This window comes from Phascolarctos cinereus, unplaced genomic scaffold (assembly GCF_003287225.1).
Source record: "Phascolarctos cinereus isolate Bilbo 61053 unplaced genomic scaffold, phaCin_HiC Scaffold_4;HRSCAF=312, whole genome shotgun sequence".
Classification (NCBI taxonomy): Eukaryota; Metazoa; Chordata; class Mammalia; order Diprotodontia; family Phascolarctidae; genus Phascolarctos; species Phascolarctos cinereus.
In genome coordinates, this window is record NW_027555847.1 from 516,500,529 (window position 1) to 516,519,498 (window position 18,970).

The window sequence follows — 18,970 nt, forward strand, 5'->3', positions numbered from 1 at the left end:
CACCCTTAAGCTAATGGCAGTCTTGCTTTTCTTTAGATATTTGAATTTTTTAATAGAAATTTTTTTTTATTTTAAACCTTATGTTAACTTAGAAATGCATTTTTAAAAAATATTTAATTCCTTTGGGACTTAGATAAAATATGTTTCAAATCATTTTGAAAAGTCCTCAGTCAAATTTTTCTTTGTACTTGGGCAGGTCCTATGTGTCAATTATCAAGGAGATAAATTTGGATAAATTTACATAAATAAATTTACATAAATATATATCTAGATCTATATTCACATGCATATTTGTATATAATAGAAAGACATATACCAGTATCATTATATATGTGTATAAGATATACATGAGTATATCAGTACATAATATATATTTGTATATAACAATACAGGTGTAGGTTTGTAATATGTATTCATATAATACTATATTAACATATAATAATGCACATACACAATTCATGTATAATATGCATATATGTATATCAATCTTTCACTATATTTGGATATGCAATTTGTTTATTTATGTTTTATAGTATGTCACTCCTTAGCTCGTGACCTCAATGGCTCCCTATTTTTCTACTGAGTAAAGTTTAAACTCCTTTCCCTAGCACTCAGGGCCCTTCACAATCTGGTGCCTCTTGACCCTTCAGATTTCTCTCTTTCCCACACTACACATTCCTGTCATACATGATCGTTTGCTACTGCCTCCTTCACTTGCACTGCACTTTCTCATCTCTGTGCTTTCATTCTGTTACTGGGGAGCTGTATGGTTCTACAAGGTTCTCTGGGCTCCAGACTGAGAAAATTGGCATGCAAAATTATGGGGTTCATCTAATTCATATAAAAGGTTCCTGTCATCTCTAAAATTCTAGGATTCTATGCTTACCATCCCAGGAAGCTTTCCTGGATACTCCTCAATACTCATTTATAGTATATTTCTGTATTATAGCTAAAGCCAAACTATAGATAATGTTGACATCAAATATAGGTGCTACTCTGATACCTCATTTGGCACAGATGTGACCCTTGGATTTCAAAGTCCATGTCATCAAAACACAGATTCTGTCATACCAACCTGGGAAATCTTTAGGTACAGGCCCAGCAAAATAATGTGTCTTCTATCTGAAGACTAGTCTAAGCTCAGAATGCCTCAGCACCAATAAGCTGGCCACTAGGTGATGATTTTTTTGGCCACAACAACACGTGCAATACTCATCATGTTTAGCAATTCAGCATGTCTGTGGTTTTAAGTTAGGTGTAAAAAATAGGGTTTGAGTTATGATTAGATGATGGTTAGCGCTTGTCCCATGTTTAAATATTTCTCACCTATCATTTTGGTTTTCAGCTGTCCATTTTGATTAATATTGAAACAAACCTGCTACAGACAAAATTAACCAATTACTGGCCACAAGTACTACGTGATGGTATTACATGTCAGTACATTGGGTATTTATAAATGTCCATACAAAAATGATTCCTTGAAGTAGTGACTGATTTCCCCGTATAATGTTATCCATTCCAAATATTCCAAGATCATGATTTCTGAAACTTATCATAATTACTATTTTATAGTCATTACATCTCAATCTGGATGTCTCAATAACCCTTTAGATTAACTGTAGCCAAAGACAGATCTAATTCCAAATACATAGAAAAACTCTCTCTGACTTAACTATTTTTTGTCGTTGGTACCACCCAATTCCCCACATTTGAAATCTTGGCCAATTTCTATGTATCTCATGTTCTGTTTTTTACCAACTTCTGTTTATTTTCATCTCTGTAATATATTTCATATCCTTCCTCCCTTTATACCCACTGACATTGCACTGGTACAAGGCCACATTGCTTACATATTTTCCAATTTCCTCTCGATATTTTTCTATTCACCCTTCATAATAACAATAACTAATATTTATATAGAACTCTAAGGTTTGTCAAGTACCTGAGGTTCATCTCATTTGATCCATACAACAACTCTCTAAGACAAGTACTATTGCTATTATTATTATCATCATTTTATAGATAAGGGGCCTGAAGTTCAGGGAGTTAAGTGATTTGTCCACAGTCACACAAAGACAGAAAAAGAGTTTGAATCTGGTTGTCTCCTGACTCCAGGTCTAGCATTCTTCCACGTTTACTATGCCATGCCTTTATACCAAGGGCACTAATATTCTTTGTCTGTAAATTTAACCATGTCACTCCTCAGCTCGTGACTTCAATGGCTCCCTATTTTTCTACTGAGTAAAGTTTAAACTCCTTTCCCTAGCACTCAGGGCCCTTCACAATATGGTGCCTCTTGACCCTTCAGATTTCTCTCTTTCCCACACTATACATTCCTGTCATACATGATCGTTTGCCGCTGCCTCCTTCACTTGCACTGCACTTTCTCATCTCTGTGCTTTTATTCTGTTACTGGGGAGCTGTATGGTTCTACAAGGTTCTCTGGGCTCCAGACTGAGAAAATTGGCATGCAAAATTATGGGGTTCATCTAATTCATATAAAAGGTTCCTGTCATCTCTAAAATTCTAGGATTCTATGCTTACCGTCCCAGAAAGCCTTCCCGGATACTCCTCAATACTCAAGCTGCAAGGAGAGCCATGATAAAAAGAGACACCCACTACAGACGTCAAAATATTTATAGCACCACCTTTTTTAGTAGCAAAGAACTGGAAACAAAGTAGATGCTGATCAGTTAAGGAATGGTTAACAAATTGTGGGACAAGAATGGAATGGGATATTATTGTGCTATAAGAAAGAAAGACTGATAAATACAGAGAAGCATAGGAATATTTACTTATATGAACTGATGCAAAGTGGAATAAGTAGGTTCAGGAAAATTGTAAACACAGTGAATACAACAATGTAAACATAAAGAACAATAACAAAACAATTGAAACATTCTGAAATTTTAATGACCAAATCTGCCCTGCAGAAAGAGAGATGAAAAGACACCTTTCTCCCTTGTTTGCAGAGTTGGAGAAACTATCGGTGTGGAACACTGTAGATGATGTCAGACTTTTTTGATGGTTGGTTAGTTTTGCTGAACTCTTCCTTTCATTCTTCTGTTTTGTTGCTTGTTTTTTATACAGAGTGGCTCTTTGGGAAGGGGAAAGAGGGTGGAATACATTGGAAAATGTAAGTGATATAAAGATAAAAGAGATCAATAAAAATGTACTGGGGAAAAATACTTGGTCTGAATAACCATAATTCCTCTTTTCACTTTAAGACAGAGCTAACGCCTTTCCTAGTCATAAATAACTTTGATGATAAATTCTGTATCACGTCTTGTCTGAAAGTCATCATTGGTTCACTTGGTGACATATTTATATCCTTTTTGCCCCCACATATTTGCCCTTTGGGCAAATCAGTATGTTGATAATCAGGATTGATGAGTAATAACTGGAAAAATAGGTTGAAGAGAGATTATGGAGTGCCTTGACTGCCAGGCTGAGAAGTTTAAACTCAATTTGGTAGGCAATAAAGAGTCAATGGGGTAGCTAATTGGATAGAGTGCCTGGCTGGAATCAGGAAAACTCCTCTTCATGAGTTCAAATCTGGCCTGATATACTTACTAGCTGTGTGACCTGGGCAAGTCACTTAACCCTGTTTGCCTCAGTTTCCTCATCTGTAAAATAAGCCAGATAAAGAAATGGCAAACCGTTCCAGTATCTTTGCCAAGAAGACCCCAAAAGGGATTATAAGGAGTCACACTGAAAAATGACTCAACAGCAAAGAGCCTCAGAAAGCTTTTGAGCCACGGAGTGAAATGATCAGTTATGGACTAGGTAAATAAGTTTGGCAAAATTGTACAGAATTAAAATAAGGAAAGATTGGAGTCAGGGAAACCAGTTTGGAAGCTACTTCAATAGTCCAAAGCAGAAGTAAAGAGGACCTGAATCAGGCTGGTGAAAGTGTGAATGGAGAGGTGGGACATGCAAGTACCTTTACAAATATATGTTTCCCTGTTCATTGCATCACCACACTCACACAGTGCGATCCATCAGTGAAGTCAGTCCAAGAGCCTGGAGCCAAAGTAAATTTACTCTTTTCCCTTCCTTTTTGTACAATTGTGCTTCAGCTGAAAATGAAAAGGGTTTCTCAAGCAATCCCAGGATGATTAATGTTAGTATTTAGTCCCCTGAGATTCCGAGGCAAATTTTACAAAGACAGAAACTCTAGCAGGTCATGTTTATCTGTGTGCATTACCTTTTCCTGAACTCTGGAGCATGGTACATAGTGTCCTTTGGATGGAAATGGTTCCTCTTGAGGCCTGGGCTTAGCTCTGAAGGATCAGTACATGAAAGGGCAATGTTGCAGTGTTTTGAAATCCCTTTAAAAGGTAGTTCCCCCTACACAGAGACCAGAGGATACAAATGTAGGGTGAGAGGCTAATATTCTTAGCATCGGATAAAGAGGAGAAGAGAGTGTTACCATAATTAAGAAGGAAGGACGGTTGATTGTGGAGGATGGGGTAGGGAAGCAAGGCAGTAACTGTTGTCGATAACCTTAACAAGGGCACCAAGCTCTGATGAGGATGATGAGGATGAGGATGAGGATGATAACCAGCATTTATATGGCTCTCTAAGGTTTGCCAAACACTTTACAAATAGTATCTCATCTTATCCCCACAACAGCCCTGGGAGGTATGAGCTAGTATTATCACTATTTTAAAGATGAGAAAACCGAGGCAGACAGATTAAATGAAGTGCCCATTAAATGACTTACACAATTAGTGTCTGAAGCTGGATTTGAACCTAGGTCCAGTGCTCTATCCACTGTATTACAAAGCTGCCTCTGTCCTCACTCTGAGGCTGTTTTTTGGGGGCTGTTTAGGGGACTTAAAGTGACACTTAAGTTTCAGAATTGAGTATATTGACAGGGAGAGGGCAAGGAAGAGAATGAGGCCAAATTCCTTTGTCATAAAGCAAAGCAGCTCTACTTTTGCCAAGTGCTTATTTTGGTTCTCTTCATGTTACATAGGTTTGTGGGGAGGGTCTTGGGGGGAGGGCTACAGTACAAGCTACTAGAGGGCTTGAGACATGGCACATATGAAAGGGTTTGGGAGAACGATTATGGTGTCACAAGGTCAGCAACAATCACTTTCCCCAGGACACCATATTCTGATCTTTCCTGTTCTCCTGTTCTAGAGGTCATTGGACCCAGCAGTCGCAGGTAATGGGTCTCTTAAAATAGGTCAGGATGGACCCAAGAAAGACAAGATAAGCAACCAAATGAATAGTATGGGCTGAGGAGGCATCCAAGTATCAGACAACAAAGGACCAGAGCCAGGCAATTAAGTGGAAGATACTTGAGTACCAAGTATCTAGAGAAGCACTAGGTTCAGTGTCTTACTCTATAGCCAGAGGATATTAAAAGGCTCAGACTAGCATTATAGATCAGGGAAGATAGTAGGTCCAGAATCCAAAGAGATGATCTGGAAGCCATGAGTAGATATAAAGTACAGGAGACTGCACAATGTGAAATCAGTACACAACAAAGTAATTCTAGAACCTAGCCAGCAGGTTTAGAAGAAAAGCAACAACAACAAAAAAAGACTGATCCTGAATCAACATTTGGTCTCAGACTAGAAGGGGTTTTTCTGTTTCTGTCTTCTGTTAGTAGAGGAACCATTCCCCGTCCTGGGGACCACTGGTAAAGACAAATAGAGGTTAGAATAGAAAGTAGAGAGTGGGGCAGGGAAAGGGCAGTTCCTCATATTTCTTGAAAAATTGGGCTACTAACTTTAAAAGTCTGCACTTAAATCTATTGGTTGTCAAAACTGTTATGGCCAAGGTCTCTCAAGCCCAAGGTGCAAAGAGTCTACTGACTCCACAATCAATCATTCAATAAACATTAAATGCCTCCTATGTGGCAGGCACTGTACTAAGCACTAGGGATACAAAAAGAGGCAAAAGACAGTTCCTGCCCTCAAGGAGCTTACAATCTAATATGCAAACAAATATATACAAAGAAAGCTATGTACAGGACAAATAGGAAATAATTGACACCAGAACTAAGAGAGGTTGGGGAAGGCTTCCTGTAAAAGATGGCTCCTCGAATAGGATAGAGTGAAGTTTCAAATGGGGCTTTTCACATTTGCAACTAGGACGACAGTGTTTCTGTGAGGCTCAGAATGGATAAATCTGGGCTCTATAGGAATGGGGTAGGGGTAAAGCAATCATTCTCCAGTGAAAATTCTTTAGACCTATTGCTGATACTAATAAAACAGAAGAGAGTGTAGCTAGCTTGGCATTTCCATAAAAAGACATAATCTTAGCCAGAGACTTTGCATAAGACACACTCACCTCATGCCACTCCTTTCATTGGCTACCTGACCTTCTCCATGCTTATTTTTCCCTAGCCTGGAACACTCCTACTCTGATCTCTTTTTCATGATTCCTGCCTAGCCCTTGATATTTCTTTACCCTGGTGAACTCTTTGGCTTGACCCTAGCAAGGCATTCTGGCTCTCTTCCCAGATCAGAATAAAAAGGACTTTTTTATTCCCACAGGCACGGTCTCTCCTTCTGGGCCTGTTAAGTGACCTTAATCACTAGCAAAAGTCAGCTTTATTCCCAAAGAGGGCTGAGCACCAACAAAGATGTCTTTCTTGTGGGTGTTGGGAAGATGGGCCTTTGTGACTGTTATCCCCAACCAGCTAGAACTTAGTTTATTTTACTCAGTCTAGACAGCATCTAAGAACTTCCTTGAACCTAATAAGTATAATGGGAATGAAGGAAGATGAAAGGAGAGAACCATGGGACCTTGTCTAGGTAAACCCACAAAGATGAGTCTTCCTGATTCTAGGCTTGGCACTTTGTTCACTTTGCCACCTAGCTGTCCTTTACACCCCTGCTTCTGACCTCCTAATCACCAAACCTTACCATCATTTTTCTATCTTAATCCTCATTTCAATCCAGAGATATCACTCTTCTTAATTTTTTCCTGTTGAGGTTTAGAGGTTTAGGGGTGCTGGGACACCAAAAGTGTGACACATGGGTCCTACCTAAATGATTTCAACCCAAGCCTTCTTTCAGCCAAAGACAAGGTTTATTAAAGATTCACCATATTGGCCAGACTCAAGGAATCAGAGTATTTGTGATGCTTGTATTGACAAGCAGGTTAGATTGAATCTGAACCATTGGACAGATTTTAAGAATCTGAACACCTTAGTGGAGACAAGATGGACCTTATATACAGAAAGACAGTAGAAGGGATCTAGGAGTGGCCAAGTAGTTTGGTGGGACTGGAGGAGGGGTCTAGGAAAGATATTGATGGGAGTGGCCAGTAGGCTGGAGTGACTGTGAGGTAACAGAGAAGGACTGGAAAAATGCCAGGGACCTAGACCACTCTGCCAAGGGAGAACAGGGTCTAGATGGTATCAAGGGTGGGAAGGTAACAGACAATGAAGTTCTGGGTAGGTCAGAAGTAGCAGAATTGGGAGATTAGGTATAGCCACAATGAAAGACCAGTTGAGTGGGTTACAGCCTCAGGCGAGAGGCCTGACCATATGGAAAAGTCTAGGGCTCTTCCTTTTTGGGTTCCAGATCCTAATGACATGGTCTTTTCCTTTTAGGGGTTAAGATCCCATCCCATCATTCCTATATCATTAATGGATTATTCTTTGTCTAAACTATCTTCAAATTGTATTCCTGATGTCTTAAGTGGGCATTTCCCAAGTTTTTGTTTTTGATTTTCTTTTCATGTCTCTCTCCATTCACTTTTTCCCTACAATTTCATTCATCCCCATGCTTTACTACTACTACTACTACTACTACTACTACTACTACACTACTACTACTACTCCTACTCCACAAATAACTCCCAAATCAACAGCAACAGCTCTGATTCCTATTTTAAGCCATAGATCAATTCATGAAACATTTATTTAATATCTACTATGAAAAGCACAGTGCCAGGTGCTAGATTAGGTACATAAGTCATAATTCCTGTCCTCACAAAGTTTACAGTCTAGCCAGGAGATAAGAACACAATACAGATAACTACGATACATAGTATTACTGATAAATGCTTTTTTTTTAAGGCTATGTGAGTTATGAGGAGGAAAATTGTTACTAAAAGGAGGGTGTACTCCTTTGCACTCCATCATGCCCTCATGAAGCTCACCATCCTGCAGTGTCACATCAACCCTGCCACTCACACCTCATCAATACCCTCTGTCTCTGGGAGCCCCTCTGATTGGAAGGTTAAGCAGAGAGCTCCTCTTAAAACTTCCATTTAAGGAAGGAACCCAAGGTCAGCCATCACTTCATTTCCCATCTGGCTGCACTGTTTTGTGCTTTTCTATTCTGCACCCAGCACCTGGTCCCTTCCCTCCCACTCCCCTTTACAGCTTCCTTTTGTAGGTTGTCTTCTCCCATTAGATTGTAAGTTCCTTGAGGGCAGGGACTCTTTTTCTTTTTAATGTTAGTATAACCAATGCTTAGTATGGCGCTTAATAAGTATTTATTGAATGACTGACTGATTAGAGCAACATGGAGGAAGGATTGGGATAAACATCATAAGTTCAACCTTAGTCAGGATTAGGGACAACTCTTCTTTTGTGAGCTGAAAGAGGAGAGTTGATAATGATTATGATAATTTAGAAGGATAGAAGGTGGTAAGAAGATTTTAAATGAACTCAAGTCAGTTCAACTTTCTCATTAAATTAGAGACTAGGTCAACTCCTGGGAGTGTGGATGGCAGAGATGTGTTTGGGGTGGAAGGAGGTGATGGGGAAAAACGGTTTGGATTAGCCCCTACTGGGAATGAGTTGGGGAGTAAATATAGGTAAGGTGAAAGGATAGCTAAACTATTGCAAAAGTCTGTCTGAGATTATGTACCATAAATATCTATTGAATTTAATTGAATTCACCAAAATGGAAATTGGCTATTTGTGCTACTTTCTGCTTTAATGAAAGACACTTTTCAAAGCCATTTTCAATGTGTAACAAACGTTTGCATTTAAGAAGCAGCATGGACAGAATGGCCAGGGCTTTGCTTTCCTTGCCACCATACAAAAACTCTTTCCTGTGCCCTTGGAAAAAATTACAAGGCTTAGGAAGAGGTATGTTTGACTGGGTAGTACAAAGGACTTTGAAACAAAGGGGTAGTGGTTTTAATTCAAGCTAAACTGTTGATTCACTAAATAACCAGAGGCAAGTCAAGCAATTGTCATGTGCAATCCAGTTGGAAAATCATCTATAGATGAAGAGTTCATTGAAAGCTGACTCTGGCATCAGAGCCAATTTATTCTGAGTGAGTGCCTTCTAAAAAAATCAAATTAAGCTCTATTCTTTATTTTAATATTGTAGGCCAACTTCTCACAGATGCATCTACCCAGGGATCTCACCAGTTTCAAATGGGAGGGCCTGGAAGGTCTGGAGCCTTGAGAATTGTTGAGAATACCAATGTAATTACCTTTAAAAGCAAGAGTATGGGCACCATCTGTCTCTTCAGTCCAGAGATGAATGTCATGTGGAATATTAAGTGAGCATAAGACACTAGGATGAAAGGAATAACTGATTACTCAGCTCTCTGTCCTTAGAAGCCCAAGGCACTGATAGATAGATAGGACAGGGACTGGAAGTGTATGATAACCCCAATAAAGAGAACTCATAGATGAAAAAATTACAATCCTAATTTTTTCGCTTTTTCACAGAATAGATCTATGATTTTCTGTAAGTCTATCTGATTTCCCTGAGCCTTCTCATTTTATTCTATGTTCATTATGGCACTGGCCACTCAACCACTTTGTAATTCTTTCATGTCTATACTATACTATATTATGGATAACTATCATCTCTGGCTTCCATTAAAGATTCTTCAAGAGTACCCCTATATCTAGTGCAAGATATCACGCAAAAAGCATTAGACTTGCATGTAGTTCAAACTTTAACACTTATTTTCTGTATGACTATGGGCAAGTCACTTAGCTTTCTCGAAGTCTCACTTTTCTCATATGTAAAATGAGGATAATAATACCTACTTCAACGGGGTGTTGTGAGGATCAAATGAGATACCATTTTAGAGTGCTTAGAACAGTGCTGGCAATATAGGAAGTGCTTATTCCTTTCCTCACTTCAATTATTCAAACATTCATTAAGCATCTACCATGACCAGGCATTGAAAGGCCATGCTCTGGGAGATATACAGATGATGAATAAAACAATCTCTACTCTCAAGGAGCTTACACTCTACAGGGGGAATCCAGCCCTGCTTGTAATGTCCTTCATAAGCCATGGTGACCAGAGGCGAACATTATTCTCTGTGTTAGGCATCCATGTTTTACACAACCATAAGATAATCTCCATTTATTCCCCAATCCTCTTTCTGATCTGTATGCCCAGTACTTTCTTGGTAGTGGATCTGTTGCCATGGTTGTTCTGTGTTGTATTTTTCATCACAACAGTGTGTTGGGCTGAGCTCTTCAGGAAACAAACTATGTGTGGTATATATGTATGAATACTGGATCCCATGCCTAGAACAGAAAGGATCCATCAGACATGGATCAATGCAGCCACCATTTCTTCGGCACCTGCTGAGTGGGTCAGGCCCGGTGCTGAACACTGGAGATATAAAGACAAAAGAGGGAACAATTACTATTTTCAAGGAGCTTACAAAGTTATAAGGATAGTCCAGTAAGGGTGGTTGGTATTGTCTGAGAGATAGCATAGAAGAAGGGAAAAGTTGTTAACTTGGAGTCAGGACAGGTGTGTGCTCAGTTTTATCTCCCTAACTCATTAGCTTTGGAACTATACCTCTCAGACTCAGTGAAGGAAGAACAGTAAATAAACAATGAGAACACCTTGTCCTTTCTATGCAGAGACGCAAGAGACTAGGTGCTATAGATGGTCCTGGGGTACTGGTGATAGCTTGCAGTGAGAGTCTCCCACTTTGTCACCCTCTTTCCCTTGTAAACAGTATTTGCATTGGCTAGCATGAGAGAGAAAGTACATAGCTCTTGACTAACTAAAGGGAACTTGTAATTTATCTCATAGCCAATGTAGCATTGAGGTGTGAAGCAGGAATTAATTGCCTTTGCCTCTTTCTCCCCGACTGTGACAACATTCAGCTCTTAACTATCTAACCAGCAAAAAGCAAGAGCATAGAAAGCTCATTCATGTTTTGCTTTGGAATTCATTTGATATGTGTGGAGTTGCCTTCCTATTTATTCTCTGATACATTTACATTCCCACACTGTGCACACCTTGCTGCTGGTTTTCCGGAAGGCAATTCAGCTAAGTGCTGCTAAAAATTAGGTTTTCATAATCCCTAGAAATTCTCCATAAGGATAACCAAGAACTACAGAGCTGTTGTGCTGACATCATTGTTATATGCCTGTGAAGCCTGGGCAATATGCGAGTGCCATGCAAGGAAACTGAATTGCTTTCATCTGAATTGTCTTAGGAAGAGTTGGAAGATCACCTGGGAGGATAAGGTACCAGAGACAGAAGTCCTTTCTCAAACTAAACTGCCAAGCATTCAAACTCTACTGCAGAGAGCCTAAAAGGCTATTTTATGAAAACACTCAAGGAAAACACCTACATGGTTGTCAGAAGAAGCAACACAAGGACATTCTCAAGATCTCTCTGAATTACTTTGGAATTGATTGTGTGACATGGGAGACACTGGCAAAGGACTGCCCAGCGTGGTGTACCTGCATCAAAGAAGGTGCTGTGCTTTATGAGCAAAGCAGAATTACAGTAGCTCCAAAGAAAGGCAAGATGCACAAATTTAGAGACATCTCCACCCCAAATGTTCATACGGACTATTTGTGCCCGACCTGTGGTAGAGCCTTCAGAGCTAGGGAGCTGGTATTGGTCTGATCAGCCACAGTAGGACACACTACAACTCGACTCTAACATAGTGATATCATTTTGGTCCTCTTTGAGAGGGAAGGACAACCAGACAGAGAACAAAGAATTAATCTATGGGCAGTAGAGTATACTGGACAGAACACTAGGTTTGGAGTAGGCCATGTGGTGTGGATGAGTGCTAAATCTGGAGTCAGGAAGACCAGCATTCAAATTCTACCTCTCACACTTACTAGCTGCATGGCCAGGACAAGTCATTTGACCTCTCTAAGCCTCAGATTCTTCATCCATTTTATGAGACCCAAATGAGGATCTACAAAATGGAAGCTAATATCTAGAACACTTGGGTTGGAGTCCTGGCTTTGTTACTTACTAGCTGTGTAAACTTGAGCAAGACATGTAAAATTTACAAGCCTCACTTCCTTCATTAGTTAAGTAAGATTGAATTGTGTGATCTCTAAAAACTCTTCCAACTCTTCCAGTGGTTACTAGGATCAGAGATCTGGAGCCAGAAGGGGCCTCAGAGGTCATCTAACCTAACTCCCCCATTTTACAGATGAGAAAACTGAAACCAGCTTGGTTAGGGGCCTTGCCCAAGGTCATGTAGGTAGTAGAAAGTGGTAGTGCCTGGGATTTTAACCCAGGGACTGATTTCAAATCTGTCTCTTTCTGCTGAACCAAAACTGTGTGCTCTAACATTCTAGGGCATTTATAAAATGGATCTAATAACTTTTGCACCATCCACCACACAAGTTCATTGGTAGGAAAGCTCTTTCCTATGTATAAACCTATGCGTAAATCATCAAGCACTCTATAAATATGGGCTATTTTAAAGTATCCATTGAAGGACACTACATTTTGTGACCCCCTGAAGCTGAGCCCAGGAGCCCCTCCTTGCCTCTGGCTCCATGGAAGTGTTTCCATCAGATATCTGACTGGTACATCTGCTATAAGCACTTCTAGAAATGCCCTGATGAGATTTTTCACCCCGTGAATTATCCTGCTGGAATGTTATTGTGTAGTCTGAATAGCGAAAAGTCAGGTGAAATGTCACTCACTAAACAGTGATATTTCCATACCAAGAGGGCTTTACTCTCGTGAGAAGAGAAAAAGTGTTACTCCGCTCTGTTATTAGGCTGTCTCCACCCCACCCCCCAAGCAGTGGGGGTCACTGGATACATGGTGTTGATTTCCCGATTAAAAGGAGGAGACGCTTTTGTGGCTGGCTTCAGTAATCCTTGGCCACACAGCTCCATTGTCCCACTAGAAATGGAGGATAAGCTTCTCCCATGAGCTCCTTCATTTCCGCAAATGCTGAAGAAAGCTCCCTAGCAACTCCAACACAGCTTGGCATTGAGTTGGGAGGATTTGTGAGGTCACTCTCCTCCCCTTCTCTCAACCCCTCCCCATCTATACACGCAGACACACAGACACAGACACAGACATAGACACACACACACACACACATACACACACACACACACATACACACACACACACTCTTTCTGCAGGGATTACATGGCAGGCAGAGAAAAGAGCAGGATAAGCCTAGCCTGGACGAATGAACAGTGAGGCCCAGTCCAGGACACTTTGTCCCTAAATGACGGCGCAGGTTTCCCTTCCCCAAACTTGGAACAAGGAGTTAGCTGCAGTCCACCTGTCAAAAGAATAATGATAATTCTTGGAATGCATGTAGGACCTTTCAGCCCAGGAACCTAAAGGCAGATTCACTTCTTTTTTTAACATAGGGAAATCTCTACCTCCTAAAAGTCCATACTTTTAATCATTTTTTTAAAGTGTAAAGCCATGTTTCTGAAAATATAAACTTTCCCTCACCCTAACTAAAGCAACAGACAATCATCTTGTGCTGAATAGGACAGGTCCTACTTGGCGGTCAAGTTAACAGTTTTCTTTATCTGAAAGGCACCAGGAAGACTCCACTTCCTAAAAATAGCTCCTCTCTTTCCTATGATAAATATCTGAAATTCTACCATCAGAAATCCCTTTATCTTTCTAAAACATTGTCCCTTTTAAAAAGTACCCTCTGGGTAGGTAATATGTAAAACTTCTAATACGTAAGTGTGAATTATTTGATCAAATGTGTTTTCTTCCTAATAATAATAATTAGCATTTTATATTATACAAGACACTTTGTGTGCTAGCTCATTTGTTCCTAACAACTTGGGAGGTTGATACTGTAATTATCCCCATTTTACAGATGAGGAAACTGAGGCTGAGAGAGGTGCCCAGTGTCACATTGATAGCAAATATCAGAGGCAGGATTTGAATTTAGGGCCTTCTGACTTCAAAGCCAGCATTCTCCCTACTGTTCCATCTTACTACCTGAGTGCAGGAAGGGTATAGCCTGAGAACTCCAGAAAATAAGGGAAGGTGGAGGGAGGGAATGACAAAAGGAAAGGGAAAGCCAAAAAAGAAGGCTAGACGGTGGGGAGAAAAATTACTAGATTTGGAATCATGGGATCTTAATTCAAATCTTGTCTTTCATCACCCCTGTGACTTTAAACAAGTCATATCATTTTTCTAGGGCACCAATTCCTCTGTAAAATGAAGGAGTTAAACTAGAAAACCAATTTCAACTCCAAATCCTATGGTCCTAAATACTGGATGACAAAAAAACAGCTCTTTCCTATTTCATGACTTTGATTAAACTTGGCCCCTTGTGAAAGTCAGGGTTGTAGTAACTAAGGAGATGTCAGTAAACACAAAGTTATTCATTTATTAGGGAAGAAGAAAGGAAATTCTGTAGGTTATAAATGTCTGCCATTTCGTCATCTCATATATAATCCCAAGGACTAATCAAGAGAGTAGAAATAGGGGGGCTAAGTAATGTTTCCTTTGGAATTCCATGGCTTACATGAAGACCTCCTTATGTTCACAAGATGACTGAGCTTAGGGCAGGAGTTTTTCATCTGGGGTCCTCCAGTAGAATTCAGGTGGTGGTGGAGTGGCTTATAAACTTGGATGGGAAAAAAAAAACTATATTTCAATTTCAATATTATAAGTTTCCTTTGTAATCCTATGTATTTCATTTTATGTAATAATAAAAAAAAACCATTCCAAGAAGGAGTCTATAGGCTCACCAGACTGCCAAAGGGGACCACGACATACAAAAATATTAGAAATCCCTGGTTTAGAGAATAGATTTTAAAACAAGCATTCATGTTACAAGAAGAAAAAAAACCTGGAAACTGAAATCAATTAAATATGTGATTGAATATTCACTTCATAGTTATCAAAATATTTTGGCTTTGATATTCAGATCTTTTTATTATTCATTTCAGCCCTCATCCTGAACATCTGAAAATATTCTCTACCACCAATCCAGAGACTATAAATCAGATGAAAATGAAAAAAATGAGCTTTGAGAGAACCTTTTTTTTGGAATGTTTTGTTTTTACTTTCATTCTCTCTCTTTTTTCAGTGCAGAGATTTAAATAAAACTTGACATGACCATTCACTGAACTATAGAAATGTTCTTGATCATTTATCCAATAATCATTTTGTTAAGTGGTATAAGCTACAAATTCTGGAAATCAAAGTGCTACAAAGTAAATATTTGTCATGATGGCTAATGGGATTTTAGTCCCTGAATCCCTGATTGTCTGATTACTTGGTTGCTATAACTGCCTTTCTGGATCTGGGAAATATTAAATAGCATCACCTTTTGTTTGGATTTGTTATGCCTTATCAAATTCATTATCAGGTCAGCAATTTTTTTTGAGAAATATTTAGAATCCAGAACAAATCAGGGGTAGAGCCAAGATGGCAGAGTAAAAGCAATGACTTGTTTGAGCTCTCCCCCAAACTCCTCCAGATACCTGTAAAAAATGGCTCTAAACAAATTCTAGAGCAGCAGAACCCACAAAAAGACAGAGCAAAACAAATTTCCAGCCCAAGACAACCTGGATCGTTGATTGGAAAGGTCTACTGTGCTGGGCTGGGAAAGGAACACAGTTCAGCCTGGGAGCACAGGAAAAGACAAGGCCTCAGATAACCCAGAGCAGGCCCAAGAGGACTGAATCATGGGCAGCTGTAGCAGTTTCCAGACTTCTCAATCCACAAACACCAAAGACAACTTAGAAGGTCACTAGGAAAAGTCTGTGACCATGGTGAGAGAGAAGCTCTGGCCCAGCCCCAGTCCTGGTGCAGTTCTGGGACAGCCACTGCTTCCTGAGCTCAGCCCACAGACTGAGGGGGAATTGAGTGGCTGATCAGAGGGGGATTGCAGGGATCTCTTTGCTTGTGCTGAAGCAGGATTTTCTTGCATTGTCCGTGCTTGGATCTGGGTCACAGTTCTGGGTGGCAGTGGTGGGGTGAGGAGAAACACTGGCATGGTGGAGCTTGTAGTAGAAGTGAAGAGAAAATCCTCCTCACAGTTCAAGGCAGAAAAGAGTGCTTGTGGTCACTCATACACCACAGCACAGGCCAAGAAAGAAGGAAACACTTTGTCCTTGATCATACCACCTTAGAAGAACTGAAAATTGACAGGTCCTTAGAATATCTCTGAAAACAGCTGCACAAAACCCCTGAAGCCTGGGACATTGTCCACACAGGAAGCAGACCCCTACTTTAACGAAGAGTTTAAAACTCAAGTAATTGGCTGGGATCATGAGCAAACTGCACAGAAAAAGTCAGACCATAGAATCTTTCTCTGGTGACAAAGAAGATCAAACATTCAATCAGAAGAAGATAACAAAGTCTAAGCTCCTACATCCAAAACTTCCATGAGTCAGTCCTAAGCCATGGAAGAACTCAAAAAGGATTTTGAGAAGCAAATAAGAGAAGTAGAGAAAAACTGGGAAGAGAAATGGGAGTGATGCAAGAAAATCATGAAAAACAAATCAACAGCTTGCTAATGGAGACCCAAAAAAATACTGAAGAAATAACACCTTAAAAAATAGCCTAACCCAAATGACAAAAGAGGTCCAAAAAGCCAATGAGGAGAAGAATGCCTTAAAAAGCAGAATTGGTCAAGTGGAAAAGGAAGTATAAAAGCTCACTGAAGAAAATACTTCCTTAAAAATTAGAATGGAGCAAATGGAAGCTGGCGACTTTATGAAAAATCAAGACGTAAAACAAAACCAAAAGAATGAAAAAATAGAAAACAATGTGAACTATCTCACTGGAAAAACAACTGACCTGGAAAATAGATCCAAGAGAGATAATTTAAAAATTATTGGACCACCTGAAAGCCATGATTAAAAAAAGAACCTAGACATCATCTTCCAAGAAATTATCAAGGAAAACTGCCCTGATATTCAATAGAAGTTGAAAGAATCCACTGATCACCTCCTGAAAGAGATCCCCAAAGGAAAACTCCTAGGCATATTGTACCCAGATTCCAGGGTTCCCAGGCCAATCATCAGGAAAGAAACAATTCAAGTATTGCAGAAACACAATCAGGATAACACAAGATTTAGCGGCTTCTACATTACGGGAAAGGAGGGCTTGGAATATAATATACTGGAAGGCAAAGGAGATAGGATTACAACCAAGAATCACCTACCCAGCAAAACTGAGTATAATCCTTCAGGGGGAAAAATGGAAATTCAGTGAAATGGAGAACTTTCAAGCATTCTTGATGAAAAGACCAGAGTTGAATAGAAAATTTGACTTTCAAATACAAGACTCAAGTGAAACATGAAGGGGTAAACAGGGAAGAGAAATCACAAGAGACATATTAAGTTTGACCTGTTTACATGCCTGCGTGGAAAGATGATATTTGTAATTCATGAGACCTTTGTCAGTATTAGGGTAGTTGGGAGGGAAACAATTATATGTATGTATGTATACATAAATAGATAGATGATAGATAGATAGATAGATAGATAGATAGATAGATAGATAGATAGATAGATAGATAGAGGATAGAGGGCACAGGATGAGTTGAAGATGAAGGGGTGATATCTGGAGAATAAAATTAAGGGGTGAGAGAGGATTATACTAGGAGAAGGAGAGAGGTAGAATGGGGTAAATCATCTCACATAAAACAGACAAGAAAAGGCTTTTACAGTGGAAGGGAAATGAGGAAAGGTGAGAGGGAATGAGTGAATCTTATTCTCATGGGATTTGGCTTAAGAAGGAAATAACATATACACTCAATTGGGTATGGAAATCTAAACTCTATAGGAAAATAGGGGGTAAGGGGATAAGAGAGGGGATAAGAGATGTTAGAGGGAAGGACAGATTGGGGGAAGGGGTAATCAGAAGCAAACACTTCTGAGGAGGGACAGGGTCAAAAAAGAGAATAGAATAAATGGGGGTGGGATAGGATGAAGGGAAATATAGTTAGTTTTTCACAATATGACTACTATGGAAGTGTTTTGCATGACTACCTATGTATAATCTGTATTGAGTTCCTTGCCTACTCAATGAGGGTAGGTGAGAAGGGAGGAAGGAAGAAAGTTTGGAACCCAAAGTTTTAAAAAAAAGTGTTAAAAATTGTTTTCACATGCAATTGGGAAATAAGACATACAGGCAATGAGGTATAGAAATCTATCCTGCCCTACAGGAAAATAGAAGGGCAACGGGATAAGAGAAGGTGGGGGGGGAGATAGAAGGGAGGGCAGATTAGGGGAAGGGGTATTCATAATGCACACCATCTTGGGGTGGGCGGGAGGGACAAGATAGGGAGAAAATTTGGAACTCGAAATCTTGTGGAAGTGAATGTTGAAAACTAAAAATAAATAAATTAATAAAATATTTTTTAAAAATCATGTTCCACAATGTTTTGGTGATGATTTTCTTTGTTTTGTTTTGGACTTTTTAAAGAACTGTTTTTTGACAATAAAAATTTGACACTGAGAAATATTTGGAATCTAAATGAAGAAGAACAAATGAATGATAGCCAAGAGACTAAAATAAAGTCCATGTAATTATTGATGGCAAGGAAGAATATGCTGGCTGTCCCAATGCATTCCACCTAGCTGTTGTGGGTTAGCATTCTTGCTGAAATCAAAGAGGGCTAAGAATTTGGTACAATCAAATTTTTTAAAAAAGAGTTTCACACTCTACATTGATGTATAGCTCAAATAACCTTCAGAAGACTGACATATTCAAAAGGTCAAAGTTTCAGTACATTGGAATTCATTGACATGTGGGAAAACCTAATAACCAATCTAATCTTTGGCAAA